Genomic DNA, 24,094 nt, shown 5'->3' on the forward strand with positions numbered 1-24,094 from the left:
CATTTTTGCATAAGCATTTAATGTATGCATAATTCTATATTGTTGGACCTGGCCCTCTTTCCAGGTTCACCCCCAAATCTTTTGCCTTCTCTCCTCCTGTTTTGCTGATTTAATTTTAGTTGCCTCTAGGATTATACATATTTTACCACAGCTAACCAGTGCTAAAGTGATTGTGTTCTCTCCTTTAAACATGGTAACATTGGCTTATACCCAAGTAGCACATTTAATTAACTTATACATCCCTAGTAAACTGGTACTACAGGTACACATGACATGTAAACTAAATGTTACTAGTGGGCCTGCGGTACTAATAGTGCCACCTACTTAAGTAGCCCTTGCAAACCTGTCTCAGGACAGCCATTGCTCCTGTGTGTGCAGTTATAAACTGTCATTTGAACCTGACAAAATAAACAGGTCTAAAACTCAATTTTGATCACATATAAGTAACCCCTAATGCCCTAAACAGCCCATATTTCTGGGTGCATTTTATTTAAAATGTTTGACATAATTGTAAATTTGACATGTCCTGGTTGTAAAAAACACACACATTCGTATTATTCTATGGTTAGGCCTACCTCTCCCATATGATAACATTAGCATACCTTATTACATTTAATAATTGACAACTTTTGTGTTGGGACAGGTAGGAATGTCATGTTAGGCATCTGAGGAATTGTAATTTAAAACCCTCTTCAATGTTAAAATCAAATTTGAAGTCACAATTCTGAAAATGGCATCTTTGGAAAGTGGCCTTTTCTAGGCCCAACCATTTGGTGCCTGCAGTCTGCGTCCTCGGACAAATGATTAGATGTAGCTGGCAGTTGGCCTTTGTGTATTCCTCTCAGACAGTATCACAATAGATGGTCTAGGTGTTGGCAGACTGTCCCATCCTAAGTCAATGGGAGGGACGAGCTGTCACCTACCACACTTGCACTTTAAAGGCACTAGCCCAGCACACTCACAAAATACTTCACACTAGCCTATTGTGCACCTAGACAGACTGGGACCAGAGAAGGGCAGCAGGAAATTCCTGTCACCCCTATAGAGAGGGAAACACTAGAAGCTACTCCCAATTCAGAGGGGGCACCAGGTATAAAGATTCTGAGATCTATGCTTCAGCACACTCCAGGGCCTGTGGATACTAGAGAAGAAAGACACCCTGCTGCCCTGCTGCCCTGCTGCCCTGCTGCTTGAAGCCTGCCCTGCACCCTTCATCCGGGGCTGAAGTGACTCCAAGGGTCAGCTGATTGACATGTCATGAGCTGCTGGGACATGGCTTAAACTCCAGAGGCCGCTCTGTCACTGTCAAGCTGACCTACCTCAACTGGACCATCAGCTGGCTCTGCCATCTGGTCTCTGCTGGAGTGGGTTCCTGCTCCCAGGTCCTGGATCCTTGGTCTGGCATCCGTTAAGCTCCTTCATGAACAAGAGGAGAAATCCTGAAGTTTTGGACTCTTCATGACCTTGAACGGGTCTGGGTGGACCGCCAATGCGAAGCTTCGGCGAACCCGACTGCTCACGCCACTGCAACCATAAGCTATGCAATATCTGTACTTCAAGCTACAGCATTGACAACCCTCATGATTGGTTACTCCAGTCTCCATCAACAACCATCCTTAATGCCCGAAAGGATTGTCGCCCTACAGTGGCGACTGTCGATGATGCCTCTTCATGCTACAGCAATGATTATCCACTACACTCTTCCTGTTCCTTGCGGGCTACTCCATTATGAATAGAACTCTGCACACTGGACTTTAGAAGTAAACTTTTTCAACTGGACTAACCTGTTCCCTGTATCTGGCCTCTGCTCCATTGCAGTTGGCCTGAATTTGTGACTTTTACACAGTCTTGTATGACCAGATAGCAACGAGTAGCGCTTTGTGCTTTTATGCACTATACTTCTGTCAAACCTTTAAAATGGCCAATCTGTGGTTCTACTAAATGGATTTTGGTGATTTGGTGTGAAATACTTTCTAATATTTTACTCTGTTTTCAAAATTGTTTTGTGATTTGTCTTGTGTTGTGTTTTCACTTTATTGCGATTTGTCTGCTGCATAATTACTTCACACATTGCCTCTAAGTTTAGCCAGCCTGCAGCTTGTGCCAAGCTACCACAGGGTTAAGGGCACATTAATTTAGTGACTGTTTGTGATTCACCTTGACAAGGATTGTTGCTTGAGCAGGGCTAACACACCAGTCAAACAACAGCCTAATTTTGCACAGAAGGGCTTCATAATTTAGAGAAGAATTAAAAACAAAAAACATTTTAGGCTGAGCTTGGGCAGCACATGCGCTGCTCTGCGAGGCATACTGTATTCAGATGTGGATGCTCTGCCCACTCCCTGCCCATAGTTTACATTGGCTTGTGTCATTGTCCTTTAGAAACTGTGGCTTTTCATTGTTCTAGCCTATTGGCTTAGTAGTCCCTCCTTAGTGCCACCTTGTCTAATTTTGTAACCTCCCATGAGGACACCCCCTGTTACATGTATTGTTACGTGGTAGACTATTCATTACAGCCTCTAAGCACTATTTGCTTAAATGTTTTTTTCCTGCCTGACACGCTCTCCCCCATTGCCTTGATTAAAAATAATTCAATTCACTGCACGCTCATAAAGTGGCAGCCGTGTGTTTGGTTTATTTACGGCACCGAACGCGGCTGCATAGTTTTTTTTAGTATTTATCAACTTTTTTTTCAACTGCCCCATGCCACACTTTTGAATGGGCATAGCCATCTTTAAAGTGATACAGTGGCATGGGGCGCTTTTACAAAAAAAAGCATTTGTTTGTCAAGTCGGCAAACAAATGCTTCCTTTTGTAAAAGTGCCCCATACTGCATTTTCACTTTAATGGCGGTCACGTCCCTTTCTTTAGACATGGCTCATTTAAATTTCCCACCTATATTTGTAGAAAATCTATGAATAGAAAGTATTACCTTTTTACAAGGAATTTTTGACTCCTTTGAGAATCTGACCTTTAATTTTCAGGCAGAAAAATGATTAACTATTGCATAAACATTGAGGGAGGAAAATTAGTAATTATATCTAAACAGAGATATAGACAGTCTTTCTTACAGAGAGTTCAAATATGAATTACATCTCTCCAAGTTGATTAAAAAACACTGATGATTCAAGAACTTCACTAACCCTATTAACATTCTGTTTGATATTTTAGGGCATTTTCTAATGTTCAAGTACATTTTAAATAAAGATATTGCCTTTCACACTACCAGCCACTGCTAGATAACTTATTGCTAGGCTATAGTTCTATCCTGACAACTGCAAATTGTACTCAGTTATCATCATGCTATGCGATCTTGATCAGTAAAAAATAAATGTCTGTTCAAAACCTCAATTCCAACATGATTAAATACAGCTCCTTTGCAATTTGTGCCACATTTACATTATATGAATAAGGTCTCTAGTATAAGCAGAAGTAAAATAGGGAATAACTTCCATCTACTCCTTGATGTAACATAAAGTGAACCCGTTAGCCGTAAGTGAAATGCAAGTTTTAGCAGAATCATAAAGCGACTATTGCTCACCAAAAGTATGCACTTTTCTTCAAATTCCAACCATTTTAGTGCCTAAACAAAAAGGCCAACTTCAGTAACTGAAAAGATTTTTCTTCTTCAAGGTATGCCTGATCCCCATCTTTGTCTCTTTTTAGCATAATGTAGTCAATTGACTTACTCCTGATAATCCTTTTATAACAGTTACAGATCTCGCCTCATCTGCAAACGTTTATGTTGGGTGAATCTATTCAGTTCTTTGGGTATTACTTTGGAAAAAGAATAATCATCGCTTTAAAAAAAAAAAAAATAGGACCACAGTTGTTTAATTTCAAATTGTCTCCAATAGCTTTCCTTATCACAGCTATCGTGGTTTCCACATGCATTCCCATAGTCAGCTACATTGTTGTACCAAGTACGTATCCATCAGCTATGGTGATTCACAGGTAACATAAAAAAAATACATCTTTAGGTCTGTCCACTCCAGATTGTTTTCTGACTTTTCAGATGGGGTAATTCCTCCTTAATGTTTTTTTATATAATTGGCGTCCCAAAAGGTTTGTCCTTTCCAGAAGGTTAGTAGGATGGATACTATTTGAAGCAAAATGTAGACCTGAGATGATATGTAAAATCATTGATAAGATTTGTTTTTTTAGTGACCACTACTCCTAGGTAATACTCAAAGCTACTATTTTCACTTTTTTAACTCAAAAATAAGGAATCAAAAGTATTGTTTTATTCTCCATTTTATCTAAATCTTGAGTCTACTAAAGAATGGCTGTTTTCTGCAATGCATATTTTAATGAAAGAAGAGGTCAGCATTACATTCGGTCAATAAACATTCATGTTTTAACAATGTTATCTTCCCCTACAGTAGTAGTTACTATTCAAATCCTTTATGCTACATAATTAAATATTTCCCTTCTCTGACATTTCCCCAAAATTCTACAAATATCAATTAAACCTTATTTTTCTAATGACCTTTAAGACAGAACATTTCACCAGTTAATTTACAGCAACAATAATCCAATAGGTTGTGAGGAATTTGCTGCAGAATAAGTATCACAAGGTTTTTAGTTTATATCATTTACAATGTTGGGTTGGCCCCAGTACTTTGAATGAGTTACATTTGTGGAAAAATAAGAGAACATTGACACTGGTATGTAATATTACAGGTAAGTGCCCAGATGTGTTCCAGTTTTTCAGAAGAACTGGAGGAATCAGTTGGTTTAACATAATGTAGCTCTTTGGAAAATGGTTAATTAGCAATGTGAAGCTCCATGTCTTTTGGTCAACTCACATTAGAATTTGATCTGATCCTAGCTTAAGAGAGAAAATACATTGATCTAAGGGAATCGTGGAATGATTCCATCATGTTTAAGTCCAAATCAAAAGAAAGAAAACTGGTTGAAGACATTTCTTGTTGAGGTCTCAGGCAACTATTAGACGGTTTATTTGGGAATCGTTTCCTAACCTCATATTTTATCCTTGAGGATAATAAGAATAAGAATGTTAAATTGGAAAAATATTCTAAAGATAATCTATTTAATAAAGTGGATCAACAAATGTGTAAATCATATCATTTGAAGAGAGTGTGTGAATTGTATTGATCAGTTAATACAATTTGAGGAATATCTGGGCTAACATTGAATTCTATTTATATGTTTTCTCACAATAAGTATCTGGATGGAGTAGCTATGTGATGATCATTTTGAAGTCAAACATGATTGTCTTTTAACTGTCAATACTGGTCAAAATGCTCACAATTTCTTCCATTCTATCTTGTTGAAGTGTAATATCAGTACCCATCCAAAGTTTTGTTGATAATTCCTAAGCAAAACATCAATATTTGTACCGTTCCCTGTTACTGACAAGTTTTATTAGTTCATAGCTTTAGTACATTCATAGAAGTACTTCAATGGTATGTCTGAATATTTGGATAATTTGATTTGATCTTTGATGCACCGCCATTAACAAGATGTTTACAACATATCAAGGATTTAGGGATTGTGTTGATACTGCCATCTTTGGATAATGGTGATTTATTATTAGCAGTAATTTGTAATTCTTATATAAAAATGTATTATTAAACCAAAATAGTACTTACTAGGTCTTTAGCTCTAATTACATTTAATAATGATTTATAAAATGCACAGCAGTGTTAAAGAATTTCAGGAAATAAGTGTGCATGGAAGCCCTTGGCATGTCAATGTTAGGATGTATAGCAACAAACAAAGTGGTAGAAGGAATGCTTCAATTAATCTCAGTCAGAACTAATTACTTGGGGCCTTGAAATGTAGAAACAAAGTTTAAGCAAAGAACCCATAAGCAAACAACACTTTCCAACATAGGTACAGGTGGCCTGATCTGTTTCTTTTTATCAGGATAATAACATAGCTGTATTTTGTTTCCATTATAATGTATTGTATCCAAATATATCTCATTTGCACATCCTGAAAATGTGTCAAGGAGGTGGACCTGCTGAAACTATGCTAGACATTCCAGAAATAGGTCTTCTTTCAGTGAGAACGGTAGTTCCATAAAGTACTTTTTCCGTAGGTGTTCAAGCTGCTTGAAACCATCACTGGTGTGGATTGTCACTATATCCAGGCTACAATTCACATGTTCACTGTCAGTTGTTTGGGAAGTAAAATATGAGAAAAGTATGTAGTCATATCCAGCTTGCATGCATTGATGAAATAGGCTTTAATTATACAATTGGACCAGCGTGTAAAACACATTGAAAACCATCCCTGTGTTGATGTGATCTAGAAAAAGCAAACAAAGGAACACTACCATCAATTTACATTACGTAGTAGGACATGTCACCAGCAGCAAACATTACTTGTATTGGTGATATCCACCATAGCATTATGCCTGTTTTTCTGTGATATTTCGATAGTGTGAAACTATCCAAAAAGTAGTGGAGTGCTGTACATGGGCATAGACTTGAATGAGATCAACAAGTGATAGAAGAGGTAGCAGGCTTGTGGACAGTTAATGCATTGTGATGATGTTTTTCGTCAATTTCAGCAGCATTGTAACAGTCCAGCTATTAATCAATGCATTTTTCAGTAAAACCTTACACTCCTTTAAATTTAAATTACACAGGAAAGGACTACCCTATGTGTCCCCCTCATTCTCTTTCTTCATGCTCACTTTCATGTACTCTATTTCAGTCTGTTGTCTCTCAAAGTCTGATTCTATCTTGTTTTTTCCTTTCTTACAATCGCATCCACTTTCGGTCATTTTGTATCTCTTCAGTTATCTCCCTCTTTTCCTTTCTTATTCTTAATCAATCAATCAAGTCATTTGCAGAGCGTGCTACTCACCCGTGAGAGTCTCTAGGCGCTAGGGGGTGGAGGGAGCCGCTACTGGCGGGACAGCCAGGTCTTGAGGAGTCTCCTTAAGGTTAGATGGTCCTCGGTCTGCCGTAGGTGGGCGGGGAGGGTGTTCCACTTCTTGGCGGCCAGGTGGGATAATGATCTGCCACCGATGATTGTTCTAGATAAACAACAAAAAAGCCAAATTCTGGAATAAATTTTTTCAAGTTATACAAAAAGCGCTGCTTTGATTGAAGCAAAAACAACCTGTTTGTCATTAACACCATAAAGGTTTATTCATAATTATGACATGATTATTTTTCATATTAGCACACTATTTGTCGTGCTTGGAAAATACAACATACAAAAAGCACTACTATTTTTATATACAATATATACAAGAATATACAATTTCAAACATACTCAGCCATTCATTCATGCACACTCCTTACAAAACAGTGAAAACAATAAAGTGAAATAAACAATACAAAAACAATGCGTCCCAACATCGGTTAGTAAATCAGTCCTAAATATTTCTTTTCATATTTTGACAATTTGTTGCAGTTTGTAATAGTCACAAGCACTCTCGTGAAACCAACTCTATACAAAACAAGATTAGGGGTAACCAGATGTTGGACTGAAAGGTGGTCGACGCGTTTCAAACCCCTATCGTTAGGGTGGGGTTCTCCTCAGGACCGAATGGTTCTGAAACAATAAAGATTGCTGGGTTTAGCGCATGTGTCTAGAACATAGACAGCTAACTACAAAAAGGGATCAACTCCCTGTGCTCCAATGAGGTCTCCTACCTTAATCCAATAGTCACAGCATAATAGATAACAGGCAGTGAAGTATCCCAAAAGTATGGTATGGTATTTCCCACAAACGTGATTACAGCAGCTGTGCAGAAAAAACGCGACGAAAATTACAGGTGTGTCACATTTTCCCATGCTTTCATTCTGTCCTTTCATTCTGTACACATGCGGGTCATGCGGGGGGCACTGGCACTTACCGGCTGCGGTGCAGCTTGCTGCTCGCAAAAGATAATGTAATGCGTCTGCTCCTTTCCTACAAAAATGGAGCGAGAGGTGCGTTAGATGTCTGGCGCGCTGAACGCCACTGTTGTGATCAAAGCGCAATGCGGAGTCACGTACCAATGTGAGCAAGAAGTCTTGACTCCTTCTCCTAGGGCGGCTTGTCAGATTGAAACCGCTGTAGTCCTCGAGTCCTCGAGTGGAAGTGTCTCTACTTCCTGGTTGTGAACAGGTCCCAGGGGTTTCTGGGATATGTAGTTCCAAGGGAAGTATACCAGAACTGTGAAGCAAAACCGGGCCTGGAGTGAATGTAATGATGGTGATTGTCACCTTACACTGTGGGCTTATAGATTTCGGAAATTTCGTTTAACCCCCGCGTGGCGGTGTTGAACCTCATTATCAGCATTGCCTCTCGTTGAGACAGTTGGGCATCCAAATCGCCGCCCCTCGGGTTTTTTTCAATTTTGGACAGAACGGTCCAGCGGAGATCAGTATTTACATGATTACACTTCGCCCAATGATTGACCAAAGGGGCATTCTCCACTCCCCTGCGGATACGCGATTTGTGTTGCGTGATCCTACTCCTGATTTCTTGCGTTGTTTTTCCAATGTAAACTAGAGGGCATGGGCACACTATGGCGTATACAACGTTCTTGGACTTGCAATTAGTAAACATGTCATGTTTCCAATGAACATCATCGAACGTAAAAACTGAGTCCTCAATAGTCTCTGCACAGCAGGTGCATGTACCGCACATATGGTGTCCTTTGGCTGGAGGAAATCCAAACAAACTTTGTAGTGTCGGTGCCTTAATAGTTGGTAGTGCCGCCCTGACAACGTAATTGGCCACACTTTTGTCCTTTTTATACGCGAAAAGTGGTGGCACTGAGAAATCTTCGTGCAAGTTCTTAAGCAGATGCCAGTTGGACATGATGAGCTTCTTGTGTACATTTGACGCTGGACAGAAGGTGGTAACACATACCATCCTTTTGACGTCTGGTTTACTCCTCTTGACCAACAATGTCTCTCGGGGAGTCCACCATGCCCGTTTGAGGGAATTTTTTTAAAGTTTTTTGGGGTACCCTCTCTGTATAAGACGATCTTTTAGAAGTTCTGCGTGTTTGAAATATTCTTCCTTCGTGGAACAGTTTCTGTGTATTCTCAGAAATTGCCCATAGGGCAAGTTCTGTTTCAAACTGCGAGGGTGGTTGCTGGAAAAATGTAATGCCTTATTCCTGTCAGAGGGTTTGCGAAACAGTGTTGTACTTAAACTTCCATCCTGGGGTTCCACTTTAACGTCCAGGTAGTTGATCGATTCATTTGAGGCTGAGACTGAGAACTGAATATCAACCGTTCTTGAATTCAACCAGCACACGAATTGGTTGAGATCCTCCTGGCATCCTGTCCACACCAAGAAGATGTCATCGATGTAACGCATGTAATGGGATATGTTACTGCTGAAAGGGTTGGTTTGATGTATAAATTTTTCTTCATATAACCCCATGAACATTATGGCTAGCTCTGGGGCGATGATTGTTCAGCGGATGCGTGGGATGGTGGTGAGGGCGGCGGAGGTCACCCCCTCCTGACCTCACCATTTCTTTTTCTTAACTTTCTTTTACCTTTTGTCTATTCATACCTTTTTACCTCACCAGGCCTTATTTTCCTCTATACCCACTTCTAATTTACATTCACACTACAATTTTCTATTCCTTTTTATTTGTCCCAATTATAGGTCTTTCTCTATCTATCCATTCTCTGTGACATCTCCCCATCTCATTTTTCTATTCCCAATTCCTCAGTTCTTCATTGCCCAGGTTTCCGATTTCAAACAATGAACTGAAAAAGCCACTTTTAGAAAGTAGGGATTTTCTTGTTTAACCATTCTGTGTGCCCCTGCCTGTTTGTGGATTGACTGTCTGGTTTTGGAGTGACAGTGGAGGGGCATTCACTGTAGACAGCCACTGGGGAAGTTGAAGTGTGCCTGGCCCTTTCTGGATGACTCAGAGCTGAGCTGACTAGACCTTGGCTATGTTTACAGTAGTGGGAAGAGTTTTCGTTGCACCTGAATAGGGCCTGTCTCTCTTGCACAATGCTGTCTCCACTTCCTGTGGTCATACTGCACCAGTAAGGACTGGATTGGTGTGGACTGGGCTAATAGACCCATGCACAAAGAGAACAGAGACAAAATGGGGTATAAGTAGTGGCCCTTTAATTCCAGAACTTTAGATACCTTCTGGACTCAAGAGGAACCTTTATCAAGGAGAAGAGCTGGAGAGCTGTGAGTAGGTGTGCTGACCCTTTGCTGTGTGCTGTGTGGGGTTGGCCTGCAGTGGCTGTTTTTGCCAAGGAAAGTACAAAGACTGGACCTTTGCTGTGAACCTGCTTGAAGAAGAATCTCCATTGGCTTTTGTATGCTGACCTCCAGTTATGAAGTCTCAGGATCACAAAGACGTCACCCCCCAGCTCCCCTGAACTCTATTGCTGAGAGGTCTGACTTGCAGGAGGTGGCTATTCCAGTTTTGGGCCTCTGAAGGTTGTTCCTGCTGTTGGGAAACTTGAAGAACTGCAAAAATTGATGCATCGCACTGCTTGCGGCTGTTTTTCCAATGCAGCACATCTGTGCGGGAAGAAAACTCCATGCACCACTGCAAAAAAACAATGCAGCACCTGCAACTGCAAGAACCAGCGCCTCGTGGGATCGCTGCTGAAGAAAACTGGCCCAGCGCTGCTTGCCGCATCGATCGCCAGCGCATTCTGGATTTCCATGTGTCACATGTGTGGGGTGCAAGGAAAGCTCTTCCCACTACTCTAAACGTAGCCAAGGTCTAGTCAGCTCAGCTCTGAGTCATCCAGAAAGGCGATCTCCGAAGAAAAGAAATTCAAGGAAACTTGTTATGATAACATTCAATTTACATTGTGTCATTTTTATTGAAACTTATTCATTTTAATATGGAAAACATTTCAAAGTGTCATTTTAATTCTATTTATTTATGCGAGTGCTTGTGGATTCATGATTTTTTGTTTTTCCGTCTGGTGCGTACATCAGTATTCGAAGGATTATGAGGGCCCTGGGGGGCCGATATTCCAAAAAACATTATGCCAGAAACCTTTGCGGGAGTGTACTCAACAACTTCCCAAAGTTTCCTGGCGATCGAATGAATGCTGTTTTAATTCTATTTATTTATTCGAGTGCTTGTGGATACATGATTTTTTGTCTTTCCGTGTTGTGTGTACATCAGTATTCTAAAGATTATGAGGGCCCTTGGGGGGCCGATATTTTAAAACATTTTATGCCAGAAACCTTTGCGGGAGTGTACTCAACAACTTCCCAAAGTTTCATGGCGATCGGATGAATGGTGTAGTAATGCATAAAGGACAAACAGACAGACATACTTTCGTTTTTATATATATAGATATATATATATATATGTATATTACCTACTGGCGGTCGCCAGTAGGTATATATAGTTAGGATTTTTTCTCTATGGGTTTTTTGAAAATTCTATGTCTAATAACTTTGGCGTTTGTGGACGGAATTGGCTGAAATTTTCAGGAAAATGGCACATTTTGTTTCTGAGCAGCCCTTGAAAATTTGGGGGGGGTTCGTCCAGTGGGGGCCGAGAAAAAAGGGGGGTCCCAAAACGTGTTTTTAACATTGAGTTTTCCATAGGGCGGTTGGCCTCACTTTTAGCCCGAACGGCTGAATGGATTTGCACGAAACTTGGCAAAATTGTAGGGACTGGTAGCCCGATGTGCCTTTTGTAGGTCTCAATATATGTGCTCCAGTGGATTTTGAGAAATTAACGTTTAAAAAAAGATATATATCTGTAACAGCGGACCGGTTAGCGCTCTGGTTCGCGGACTTTTCGCGCAACGGAGCTTTGTGAAGCGAAGCTGATTGGTTCTCCGGCGTCTGTCAACATTCCAAACAGTCCGTAGCGGCCGCCATCTTGTCTCTCGGTAGGATCGAGAGACAAGAGGAGGTCAAAACAAAGGGGGAAATAACTATAAGGGGGCATAGTAGATCCTCGCTGACCCCCTAGGTTTGATGTGGAGGTTTTAAAAGGGCCCCGCGGGGCAAAAAAAAATAATAAAAATAATAATTGAACGGCTGAATGGATTTGCACGAAACTTGGCAAAATATTAGGGACTGGTAGCCTGATGTGCCTTTGCTAGGTCTCAATATATGTGCTCCAGTGGATTTTGAGAAATTAACGTTCAAAAAAAGATATATATCTGTAACAGCGCTCCGCTTCGCGTAACGGAGGTTTGCGAAGCTGATTGGTCATTCTGTCACTGGGCTATAGTTGGGCTACATCTGGCTGATATTTGGGCTACATTTGTTTTTTTGTGTGTCTGGCGGCCATCTTTGGGCTACATTGGGCTACATTGGGCTTCATTGGGCTACATTCGGCTAATTAGCAAATAGCTCATCGCAAACTAGGAATGGTAAAGAATCGCTATTTATTCCTTAAAGTTCGCTATTTAGGAAATGCAAATAACTTTGATGATACATATGGCGGTTCATCTCTAACAAGATAAGAAGCATAGGGATAGATTTATGATGACTGGCGCATCACCAGGGATGTGTTAGTCATTCTGTGCCGCTGTTCCGTCACCTATGGTGTGCTGCATTTACAATGCGGCGCATCATGGGGCAAAAACAGCACAGATGCGTGATGTATCTGTGCCGTAAAGGTGGCGCATTGCTGGAGTTGTATCGCAAGTGTGATGAAGCTCCAGCAAGGGTCGGGGGTGCCCCTGTCGCAGGGTTTCTGTTCTCACACAGAACTGTGGACAGAGGATTGGAACCTCGGCGAATTAGGGTGTCCCAAAACTCACGTTAGTAATCAAAAATTATTTAGCAAGCTAGGTACAGTGTCACATTGGATATAACAAACTCTCAATGTTTAGACAATCCAGAATATGAACTTATAGTACCTCAGGATACGTGGAACTCATGAACAGTCGGTCGTTATAGATTTCTTAGAAACCAGAACATGGAGTTAAGAAGAACAGATGTGTATTTGAAATGTTTATTTACTAATGCCGTCTTCTCAGGCGTAGTACCTTAGATAATAAAAGTACACATATTATCAGTAGCAAAATTACCAGCATAGTTACTAGTACATAAAAAGCGAATGGTGACAGTATGTTAACATGCTGTAAATGAATAAGAGTTAGCAACACTTATAAGCAGCCGCGGGCCGTGGAGGGAGTTACGGTGGGGCAGGGAGGCGGGGAGGGGGAGGGGCAAGGTAGAGAGGGCTCCACCCTGCTTCTCCCCCTCCCCGCCTCCCTGCCCCATCGTAACTCCCTCCACGGCCCGCGGCTGCTTATATCTCACCCTCCCTAATACACATATTATATTATTTGCTAAGAAGGTCTCTTTGTGTTGGTTTAGGGCGTGTCCATACTTTAGTGTCTTAGATTTGAAGAAATCACATCAGCATACACCAGCTCTCTCTTCATGTGAACCGCATCAACTGTTGTGTATGTGTGTTCGGCAAAGCAATATAAAACCCGCCTCATTCCCAGAATTGGCAGAAGTTGCACTTATGTTATGAGTATGAAGTCGTGGAGATCAGACCTCATAAAAATTCTGTATCGTGTTGTTCTTGAAACTTTAGCACTCGCTGTACAGATATAGTTTAACAAGTAAAGCAGATAGTAGACCAATAACATATTATTCTCATGTAAACCACGATGAACTACTAGGTGGAAAGCTAAAGCAACAACTAAGTGTCGTGTGCAGAAGTTGCAAAAAAGGAAAAATGGCGTTTAAACCGGTAATGAGCCCATGCTAACTTAACACGGTGTAAAGATATCCAGGACCTAGATGACACCTCCTCATGATCCGGAAACGAACTGAATAAGATAATAGAAGTGCCATCTCATGAGAGCAGATTGCAAGTTTATATGTGGACGGTCCGCAAGGTAAAGCATTAAAAACTAGGAAAATTCAATGCTAAAGAAAAATAAAACAGCCAAGTACTTTATCGAGTCTTAAGCCAATAGGCAAGGTAAATAATAAAAACTTGACAAATAAGTCAATGAATTGTCAATGAAATGCTAGTACTCAGCATATCAAACATGAAAAAGGTCTATGACATAACTGTGTATGCAAAATAAGCTGCAACAGCCTCCAATAGGAAGTCACTGTCTTCATCCGAAAACAGTTCAGCCATCCAATTTAAAAGCGGAAAAGAACATACGTGCTCTCCCAGCACCGGATCCTCTATCACCATCAGAGGACAGCTCGGTGGGTTTTCAAGAAAGCTGTGTTCCAAGAAAGACTGTGCTGCCGCCAGTAAATTCCAGGGACCAAGTAGTCCATGCATCAATGCCACAGCCATAATCCTTTCGCCAGGACAAATCAACTCGTGAGTAATGATAGGAGTCATCAGCTGATTAAAGTCGACGTCAGGAGAAACCGGTCCGCAGAGACACAAATCAATGGCCCAATCGAAATCACAGGTCAGGCAGTGAAATACAGGCTGGACACAGGTGAAGTAGGAGAACCGAAAAGATAATCCATATGCCGTGCTTAATATCGCCAACGGCATTGTGCCATAATATTCTAGCATGCGATTGCGGAACAGTGTCAGCAGCTGCAGGGTCGGAGGTTGCATAGGAGGGACATCCATATTTAACAATGTAAAAAAGCACAAGAGCGTCCGCTGGTAATGCAAGTAAAAATGCCAATCCACGAACCAGAGTGCAGAAAATACAATGAAAGGGAGCAGGGATGACTCTAAAGATTTTCTCAAATGAAGTCACGAGACCACTGGTAACAACTTTAAAAAAGTGTGCCAGGGATTTTGTGGAGGATGCGTTAAAGATAGTCGGAAACATGTTGCTGAAATTGAAAGGCAAACCTGTGTACGGGTGTTCGCTATGTGAAGTACGAAAGTTTCACGGGCCGAACTCAAGGCCACCTCTCTCTGAGACAAAAGAGCTCTTATTCTTGCCATGCCGTTGAAACGTGTCCCAAGGTTGGTATTTTTGGCCAGATTGAAAACTCCCTATGTTCATGTGTGGGAGGAAATAGAACATTTCTGCAGCAAATAACCCGTTCACTTACTGTTACGATAAAAGGAATACTTTTAATTAACTCAGAACAATCTTCATTATTGAGCATCAAATAACTACCATTTTCCAACAACTTGAACGTGGGGATGATAGCAGGAACTGGCGTGCCTTGCAACACGCAAGCCATATTTGGTCGGTGTTTGTTGCATGAATCGTGTAACTGTATGTGCCTACACATTAGTGAATGATCTGGCGTCTCAGTGCATTCCTCTCCATTCAGATAAACTTCTTGATCATCTTTGAAGCATCTGTATGTGTATGGAAGCGACCAGACCTCATGAACAAAAGCACTACCTAAAGGTTCATAAAGACCTATTGGTATATATTTCATACAATTTGAAAACTTATATAAAGCAAAAGGCAGCGTTATTAAACCGTGGATAAGGCATGTTGCCAAAAAACCCGCAATCCTCTGCTGATGATGTCACTGAGCATGTCATGAATGATGTAATATGTGACATCATCAGTAGTGGATTATGGGTAATAGTATCTCTAGTTTACTCCCCTATAGCTGTCTTTCTTTTAACATAAGTGTGTGTTTCCTTCCCTTATACTTACTGTTTTTGGTTCGCTTCCAGTTCGCGTACCAGCGAGCGAACTAGGAAGCGAACTAAGAGAAATAGAGGTTGGCACAGTTCCAAATATTGTACCAATTTTTTAATAACGGGGAGGTAGTTCTGAAAAGAACTTTTTTTTTATTTTTCTGAACATTTTTTTACTGTTTTTGAATTTTTCGGAACAGTTTTATATTTTTTTGGGTTTTTGTTGGAGGGGGCAATGAAAACGATTCATTGTAAAGGGCTCAACAGGAGCAACAAAACAAAAAAATGAAGTATTTATTATTTTGGGCGTTTCGGACAAACTTGCATATGATAGTCAATAGCTCTGTTGATCAGAGTGATGCTTCTTTCTCCGTAGGAAATGAATCCATCGCAAAATACGCAGGTGTGTTTTACTTCACCAAATCTCATTTGTATATTTGGCACCATCTCCCTGCCCTCTGGTCCCGTTACTTCCGGTACAACAGATCTTCTGGCCATAATAGGGAGATTATCTAGGTCGTTCCGAAACTGTGCAGCACTGTAGTTGTTAGGATGCCACCTAGTCATATGGCGATGCATTGTGTAGTTTCCGAAACTGTATTTTTTGTCGGTCCCTCTGGACAGTCTATCTTGACATATAAGGCAAGTTACGTATCTTGCATTTACTTTTTTCTGACCTTTGGGAATTTTAAAAAATTGCCAAATGAAGTTTTCTTTCCGGTGAGACGTCTTGGGCTGCTCAGGCAAAAACTGCCTCTCTTCGTGCTCGTCCTCCTGTTCCTCTTCTTCTTCTTCTTGTTGAATTACAACTTGAGCAGGTGGTCCACTCTTCCTTGGATGTGGTGGAGGTGGTGGGGAAGCACCAGCTGAAGCTACTAAAGAAGCCATTGCTCAGTGATCACAAAGGGTCTTTCTCTCACAATGATGAAAGTCAGAGTGAGGAAAGAAGGAGGGATTTTCATCATTTGGGAAAAACAAGAGTTCTCAACCAATCAAAAGTGTTCATTTTAGATTATATGACCTAGTCTTACATCATTAGGAAACCAAAAGTGAAATGAACCAATGAAAAGTGTTATTACCAAGTCACATGACTTGCTGTGTTTACGTTAAGCGCTTTGCAGGGCCTCCCGGTTTGCTTCCAGAAACCTGCGCTTTGGCACTCGCTTCGCGTACCAGTTCGCTAACGTAGCACGTCATATGACGTATCACGCGACAACGTGGAACGTCATGCGGACGGGAGGCGTCACGATGTTGTTTTCTAACGCGGCACTTGCGGTAAAGAAACGTTTACCGGCTCGCGGTCTATTTCGCGGCATCAAGGTCAGCTAACGGGAAGCTTCCCGATTCGCGAAGCGGGAACGAAGAAAAAAAAATATTTTAAAAAAAAATTATTCATAAACATATAAAATATATTTTTGGATTTAAAGAAGAATACATTTTACAGCTACAGATATTAGCTGTTAAAAAACCAATGAAATTCACAGAAAAAACCATAGGTTATAGACCATATATAGTTAGGAATTAGCATTTACAAAACCTTGAAAATTCACTGAAAAAACCATAGGTTATAGACCATATATAGTTAGGAATTAGCATTTAGAAAACCTTATTTTACTCACACAAAACCATTGAAATTCCATATATAGTTAGTTGCACTAACTATATATCGCGCACCCGCAATCCACTGCTGATGATGTCACATATTACATCATTCATGACATGGTCAGTGACATCACTGATGACATCACTGATGACATCTCAAATGACATCACTGATGACATCACTGATGACAACATCCAGTGACTGTATGCTTCTGTAAAGTTAAAATATGTCTTACATATTGAAGAATGAGTGGATGTATAAGTGTCTGGATGAAGGATTTAGTAGGTGCATGACTGACTGTATAAGTGAGTGATTAAATGTGTCTCACTGAGTGCATGGGTTAGTGACTAAACTGTTTTAAATTGTGCATCATTGTGTCTGTTGTTTTGTAATCTGATGCATGTGTTGATCATTAGCTATATGACTAACTATATGGGTTATTGATTAGTTGCCCAAGTATTTGTATGGGAGACTGAGTGTGTGTGTGGGTGTCTGGGAGGTGTATGACTCTGTGCATAGATGTGTGAGCAGTTGATTCACTAGATGTATGGGTTCAAAAGTGCATGTGGAAACATCTGTATGGGCGGTTGACTGTGTGCATGAGTGTATTGGTGAGTGAATGGATATCTCAGTGCTACATGTCAAAGTAAGTACATATGTAAAACACAGTACATGTGATAGTTGACATATATAAATAACTGTGCATAAGAGCCAGTGAATGTGTGAGTGGCTGTATGGATTATTGTGAACTTGTATCAGGGATTGTATAACAGAGTAAATATGTGTTATTATATGTTCCAATAAGTAAGGTGTGTATAACTATATAGTTGAGGAAATCGAGGTGTGATTGATTCTTTGCAAGACTGACTAGGTGTGTGAGTAACTCCATGGATGAGTGACAGTCTGTGAGTGTCTGTTTACACTGAGTGTATCTAAGGTTATATTAGAGTCTGAAGAGGTTCATTGTATCATCACATGAATGATGTCATCAGTGATGTGATCAGTAATGTCAAATGAGATGTCATCAGTGATGTCATCAGTGATGTCATTTGAGATGTCATCAGTGATGTCATCAGTGATGTCACTGACCATGTCATGAATGATGTAATATGTGACATCATCAGCAGTGGATTGCGGGTGCGCGATATATAGTTAGTGCAACTAACTATATATGGAATTTCAATGGTTTTGTGTGAGTAAAATAAGGTTTTCTAAATGCTAATTCCTAACTATATATGGTCTATAACCTATGGTTTTTTCAGTGAATATATATATACATACATACATATATTACCTACTGGCGGTCGCCAGTAGGTATATATAGTTAGGATTTTTTCTCTATGGGATTTTTGAAAATTCTATGTCTAATACCTTTGGCGTTTGTGGACGGAATTGGCTGAAATTTTCAGGAAAATGGAACATTTTGTTTCTGAGCAGCCCCTGAAAATTTGGGGGGGGGTCGTCAAGGGGGGGCCGAGAAAAAAGGGGGGTCCCAAAACGTGTTTTTGCCATGCAATTTTCCATAGGGCGGTTGGCCTCACTTTTAGCTCGAACGGCTGAATGGATTTCCACGAAACTTGGCAAAATTGTAGATATTGTTTGCCCGATGTGCCTTTGCTAGGTCTCAAGATATGTGGTCCTGTGAATTTTGAGTAAATTAGGTTTAAAAAAAGATATATATCTAGAGCCGCGCCCGGTACGCGTACCGGGGAGCGCATCGGGCGCGCCACGCGACTTGCGCACGGCAAGCTGATTGGATCACGGGTGTCTGTAAACATTCGAAACAGTCCGCAGCGGCCGCCATCTTGTGTCTCGGTAGGATTGAGACACAAGAGGTGGCAAAAAACAAAGGGAGGAAATGAGCAAAAGGGGGCAGGGTACACCCCCCTGACCCCCTAGTTTTGATGTGGGGGCCATAAAAGGGGCCATAAAAGGCTCCCGCAGGTAAAAAATAAATAACAAAAAATTCGATTTTTGCGGGGGGGAGCGCCCGGTACGCGCACCGGGGAGCTTACGGGGGAGCGTACCAGGAGATAAAAAATGACAGACTTTTTTGAAAGAAAAAAAAAGCATTTTTTTATAAATTGGAGGTAGTTCTGAAAATAACTTTTTTTTTGATTTTGTTGTTTTATATATTTTTTTTTGTTTTTGTTGTTTTATATTTTAGACTTTTTTAAACAATTTTATATTTTTTTTGGATTTTTGTCAAGGGAAAAACAAAAACAGGGATTCCAAAACTGCTCAACAGGAGCAAAAAAAATTGAAAATTTAGGGACTGGCAGAGCAGCGGTGTTGCTGTTTCTTTAGGGCAATGAGTTCAACACTCTGCTCCCCATAGCAGAGCAGTTCGTCACACTCCGTGCACAGAAATTTGATGCCTGCAAACACCGGCTGAATGTTAGGGACCATTCTTCCACGGGGTGGTCCCGAAGGTGTTGCTCCACCAGTGGAGGTGCTGCCGCCATCTGTGGGTACATTCCGTGCCAGCTCTCTGACACTCTCCCTGGCAAAGTTGTTAGGGTGTCTTCTTTTCACATGCCTGATTAAATTAGCATTTCCAAAACTATATTTTTTCAGAGGATTGCCTCTGGATAAACTACTCCCACATATTTTGCAGGTTACTTTGGGAGCGTTGACTTTTTTTTGTCCTTCAGGGATGTCATAAAATTTCCAGATGAAATGGGTTTTTTTCTTCTGCTGAGGAGGGTCCTCATCTAAAAATCCCTCTGAATCACTGCTGGATGACTCTCTTGCAGCCATTGCTGTAGATCAGAAAAGTAGGAGATAAACACAGTACACAGAACAGCTCTTGCTCTCTCCAAGTACAAAGCAATAGTGAGAGAAATGGGTGGGTTTCACACAATTTGGAAAAAAAAAAGTTCTGAACCAATGAAAAGTGTTATTTTAAAGTCACATGGTTTGACACGCTTACGCTACGCGCCCCGGGGCGCGTCCCGGGGCGTGTATCGTAAGCGCATCGGGTCGCTTACGTTGCGCGATCGTATGCGCTTCCGGGTGCGCTTACGCGGTGCGTCATAAGACGCATCTCGCGGCTACGCGATACGTGTCTTATGACGCAAGGCGTGGCGGCTACGCGATACGTCACGATGTTGTTTTCGTTCGCGGCAATAGCGCTATTGGGACGCTCATCAGTACGCGCCCCGGGGCGCGCCGCAAGATTGCGCTTACCCGTGCGTTCACCTGTCCGCGCCCCGGGAGCGCACCAAAAAGAATAAAAAAAAAAAAAATGACAGAATTATAAAATATAAAATTCGATTTAAAATGTATTATTTTTATAAAGATTTGCTATTAAAAAACCTATGAAATTCACTGAAAAAACCATAGGTTATAGACCATATATAGTTAGGAATTAGCATTTACAAAACCTTGAAAATTCACTGAAAAAAACATAGGTTATAGACCATATATAGTTAGGAATTAGCATTTACAAAACCTTATTTTACTCACACAAAACCATTGAAATTCCATATATAGTTAGTTGCACTAACTATATATCGCGCACCCGCAATCCACTGCTGATGATGTCACATATTACATCATTCATGACATGGTCAGTGACATCACTGATGACATCACTGATGACATCTCAAATGACATCACTGATGACATCACTGATGACATCTCATTTGACATTACTGATCACATCACTGATGACATCATTCATGTGATGATACGATGAACCTCTTCAGACTCTAATATAACCTTAGATACACTCAGTGTAAACAGACACTCACAGACTGTCACTCATCCATGGAGTTACTCACACACCTAGTCAGTCTTGCAAAGAATCAATCACACCTCCATTTCCTCAACTATATAGTTATACACACCTTACTTATTGAAACATATAATAACACATATTTACTCTGTTATACAATCCCTGATACAAGTTCACAATCATCCATACAGCCACTCACACATTCACTGGCTCTTATGCACAGTTATTTATATATGTCAACTATCACATGTACTGTGTTTTACATATGTAGACATGTACATGACATGTATTGACATGTAGCACTGAGATATCCATTCACTCACCAATAAACTCATGCACACAGTCAACCGCCCATACAGCTGTTTCCACATGCACTTTTGAACCCATACATCTAGTGAATCAACTGCTCACACATCTATGCACAGAGTCATACACCTCCCAGACACCCACACACACACTCAGTCTCCCATACAAATACTTGGCCAACTAATCAATAACCCATATAGTTAGTCATATAGCTAATGATCAACACATGCATCAGATTACAAAACAACAGACACAATGATGCACAATTTAAAACAGTTTAGTCACTAACCCATGCACTCAGTGAGACACATTTAATCACTCACTTATACAGTCAGTCATGCACCTACTAAATCCTTCATTCAGACACTTATACATCCACTCATTCTTCAATATGTAAGACATATTTTAACTTTACAGAAACATACAGTCACTGGATGTTGTCATCAGTGATGTCATCAGTGATGTCATTTGAGATGTCATCAGTGATGTCATCAGTGATGTCACTGACCATGTCATGAATGATGTAATATGTGACATCATCAGCAGTGGATTGCGGGTGCGCGATATATAGTTAGTGCAACTAACTATATATGGAATTTCAATGGTTTTGTGTGAGTAAAATAAGGTTTTGTAAATGCTAATTCCTAACTATATATGGTCCATAACCTATGGTTTTTTCAGTGAATATATATATATATAGATAGATAGATAGATAGATAGATAGATAGATAGATAGATAGATAGATAGATAGATAGATAGATAGATAGATAGATAGATAGATTTATATTTATAAGTTTTCATATCTTGAAAACTTTCTTGGTAAAGTTGTGAAATGTTGTAAAATATGTACGTAAAACAAAATCATATCTTTTCAAATTACTAAATGTCAATTATGTTTGAGTGTTTTCCATCAGACTGAGTCAACCGTTAATTTATTTCAGAATCACATCTCTATTCATACTACTTGTAAACATGCATAACATTACTAGAATCTTGAAAGCTTTTTATGCACATCAGGCAAATTACCACTTAACGCAAATAGATGTCTTGTCAGACATCATTGTTTCTGTTTAAATCTCTTCAGCTCCTTCCTTCCTGTAAATTGTTTTGGAATTTTGTACAAAATTAAACCAGCATATATAATTTTTACTGTGCTTCTTATATTTTTGCACACCGTCTCTGCGTTCTAATTTTAAGTATTACATAGTTTAAGTGAACTACAGTTGATTTTTCATGTTCCTGTAGTAACCTGGAAACATAAGTCACATATTTTGAAAAGGGCTTATATACATGTGCAAAAGGGGATATTTTTGTACCCCGTTTCCACCTATTTCACCTGAGTATAAAACACATAGTTATACATCTGATTAAGGATCAGTTAATATTTTATTTATATTTTTTGCTGGGGGGGGTTTGTTGGCTTTTAGGACTCTGCACACTTTACCACTGCGAACCAGTGCCAAAGTGCTAGTTCTCTCTCCCTTAAATATGGTAGCCTCACTTAGAAATTATAGTAAAGCCTTTTGGAAGGTGGTTAATACCCCATTTTGTCAGAAGAGGGTGTAACATTACTGGATGTATATACAGATGAGGATACATGGGTAATTCACTATCAGAAGCTTTTGCAAAATACAAGCATAATTTCTCTGATATTGCCTGGATGACCCGAAAAGAATATCTTCCTAGGTCCTTTGAACTGGAATAAATAGAGCTTGTCCTTTCTCAGTCTCCTTTCATGAAGGGTGCCGACCTAGAGGGGGTCCCTTTGGATATTTTCCTCTCAAGCAAACAATAGTGGGCCCTACTGTTGACAATTGTTTTTAATGCAATAGCTAAAACAGGGCCGCTGCCTTCTTGGAAGCAGCCTCTAATCATTTCAGTTTATAAGAATGGAAACGGCTCTAACCCAGCTAACTACCGACCCATCTTCCTAATGGACAGCACAGCTAAGCTAATGGGCTAACTTTTACTGAACAGGCTTGAAGTCTGGGTGGTGGAAAAAAAGTCTCTCGCCGAGATTCAGTATGGTTTTAGGAAGGGCAAGGGTACATTAGATCAGTGCCTAAACCTGACTTTAGTGGCAGCAAAATATTCCATAGTAATGAAAGGTCAACTTTGCATGGCCTTTATGGACCTCACAGCAGCCTTTGACTGCATGGCACGTAGTAGACTGTCGTCCAATATGGCGGACATGGGAGTGGAGGCTCTGATAATTATTTTTATAAGGCAACTTTATATAGGTGCATCGGCTATAGTACGGTCCGGGAAGCAGGGGGAATGCTCACGCCTTTTAAAATTGGAAAAGGTGTAAGACAGGGATGCGGGCCCACCCCTTTTTTATTTTCCCTCTACACCAATAAGCTAAACGAGGTCTTAAAATGGAAAAGGTACCCCATTTGTTGACCTAACTCTTCTCCCTATTCTGACCTATGCAGATGATGCTACGCTATTTGCTAGGACATCCATGGTCCTGCAAAATCAAATAGAGAAATATTTGTCTTTTATGGCTGACTTGGACTCTATGTCAATAAAACCAAGACTTTTGTTATGGTTGTAGGGGAGGAGTCTAAGAGAATGTTGAGACACCGACTAGCTCAAAGAAATAAACGTAACATATTTAGGTGTCCTTTTCAACTCTAAATTGAAATGGAAGGAGATGGTCCTAAACAGAGTAAACCTTATGGGCAAAAGCAAAGCCCCAGTTTTCAGGTTTCCCCCCAAAAAATTGACTCTAAACAGGGACACCATTATGATGACCCTCCTGTTATTTTGGCTTCAATATGGAAAAGGAATACAGTGCAATTAAACCAACTTGTGGTAAAAGACATCATGAAATTAGATCAGGAACTTAGAATATCTTGGCTGTCTTATGTTAAACAGTCTTTTATCTCCATGGGCTTAAATGACCTTTATGACAACCCAACTCTTTGTGAAAGCTTCCCCAAAT

The 24,094-nt window shown here is 40.4% G+C and overlaps 1 protein-coding gene across 1 annotated transcript in view; it reads left to right on the forward strand.

Moving 5' to 3' along the window:
• The window catches only part of CSMD3 (CUB and Sushi multiple domains 3), a 3,006,114-nt gene that overhangs the window by 2,747,643 nt on the left and 234,377 nt on the right, over positions 1-24,094 (forward strand). The window lies entirely within an intron of this gene.

The sequence above is a fragment of the Lissotriton helveticus genome, chromosome 4_1, assembly GCF_964261635.1.
Source record: "Lissotriton helveticus chromosome 4_1, aLisHel1.1, whole genome shotgun sequence".
In the NCBI taxonomy this organism is placed as follows: Eukaryota; Metazoa; Chordata; class Amphibia; order Caudata; family Salamandridae; genus Lissotriton; species Lissotriton helveticus.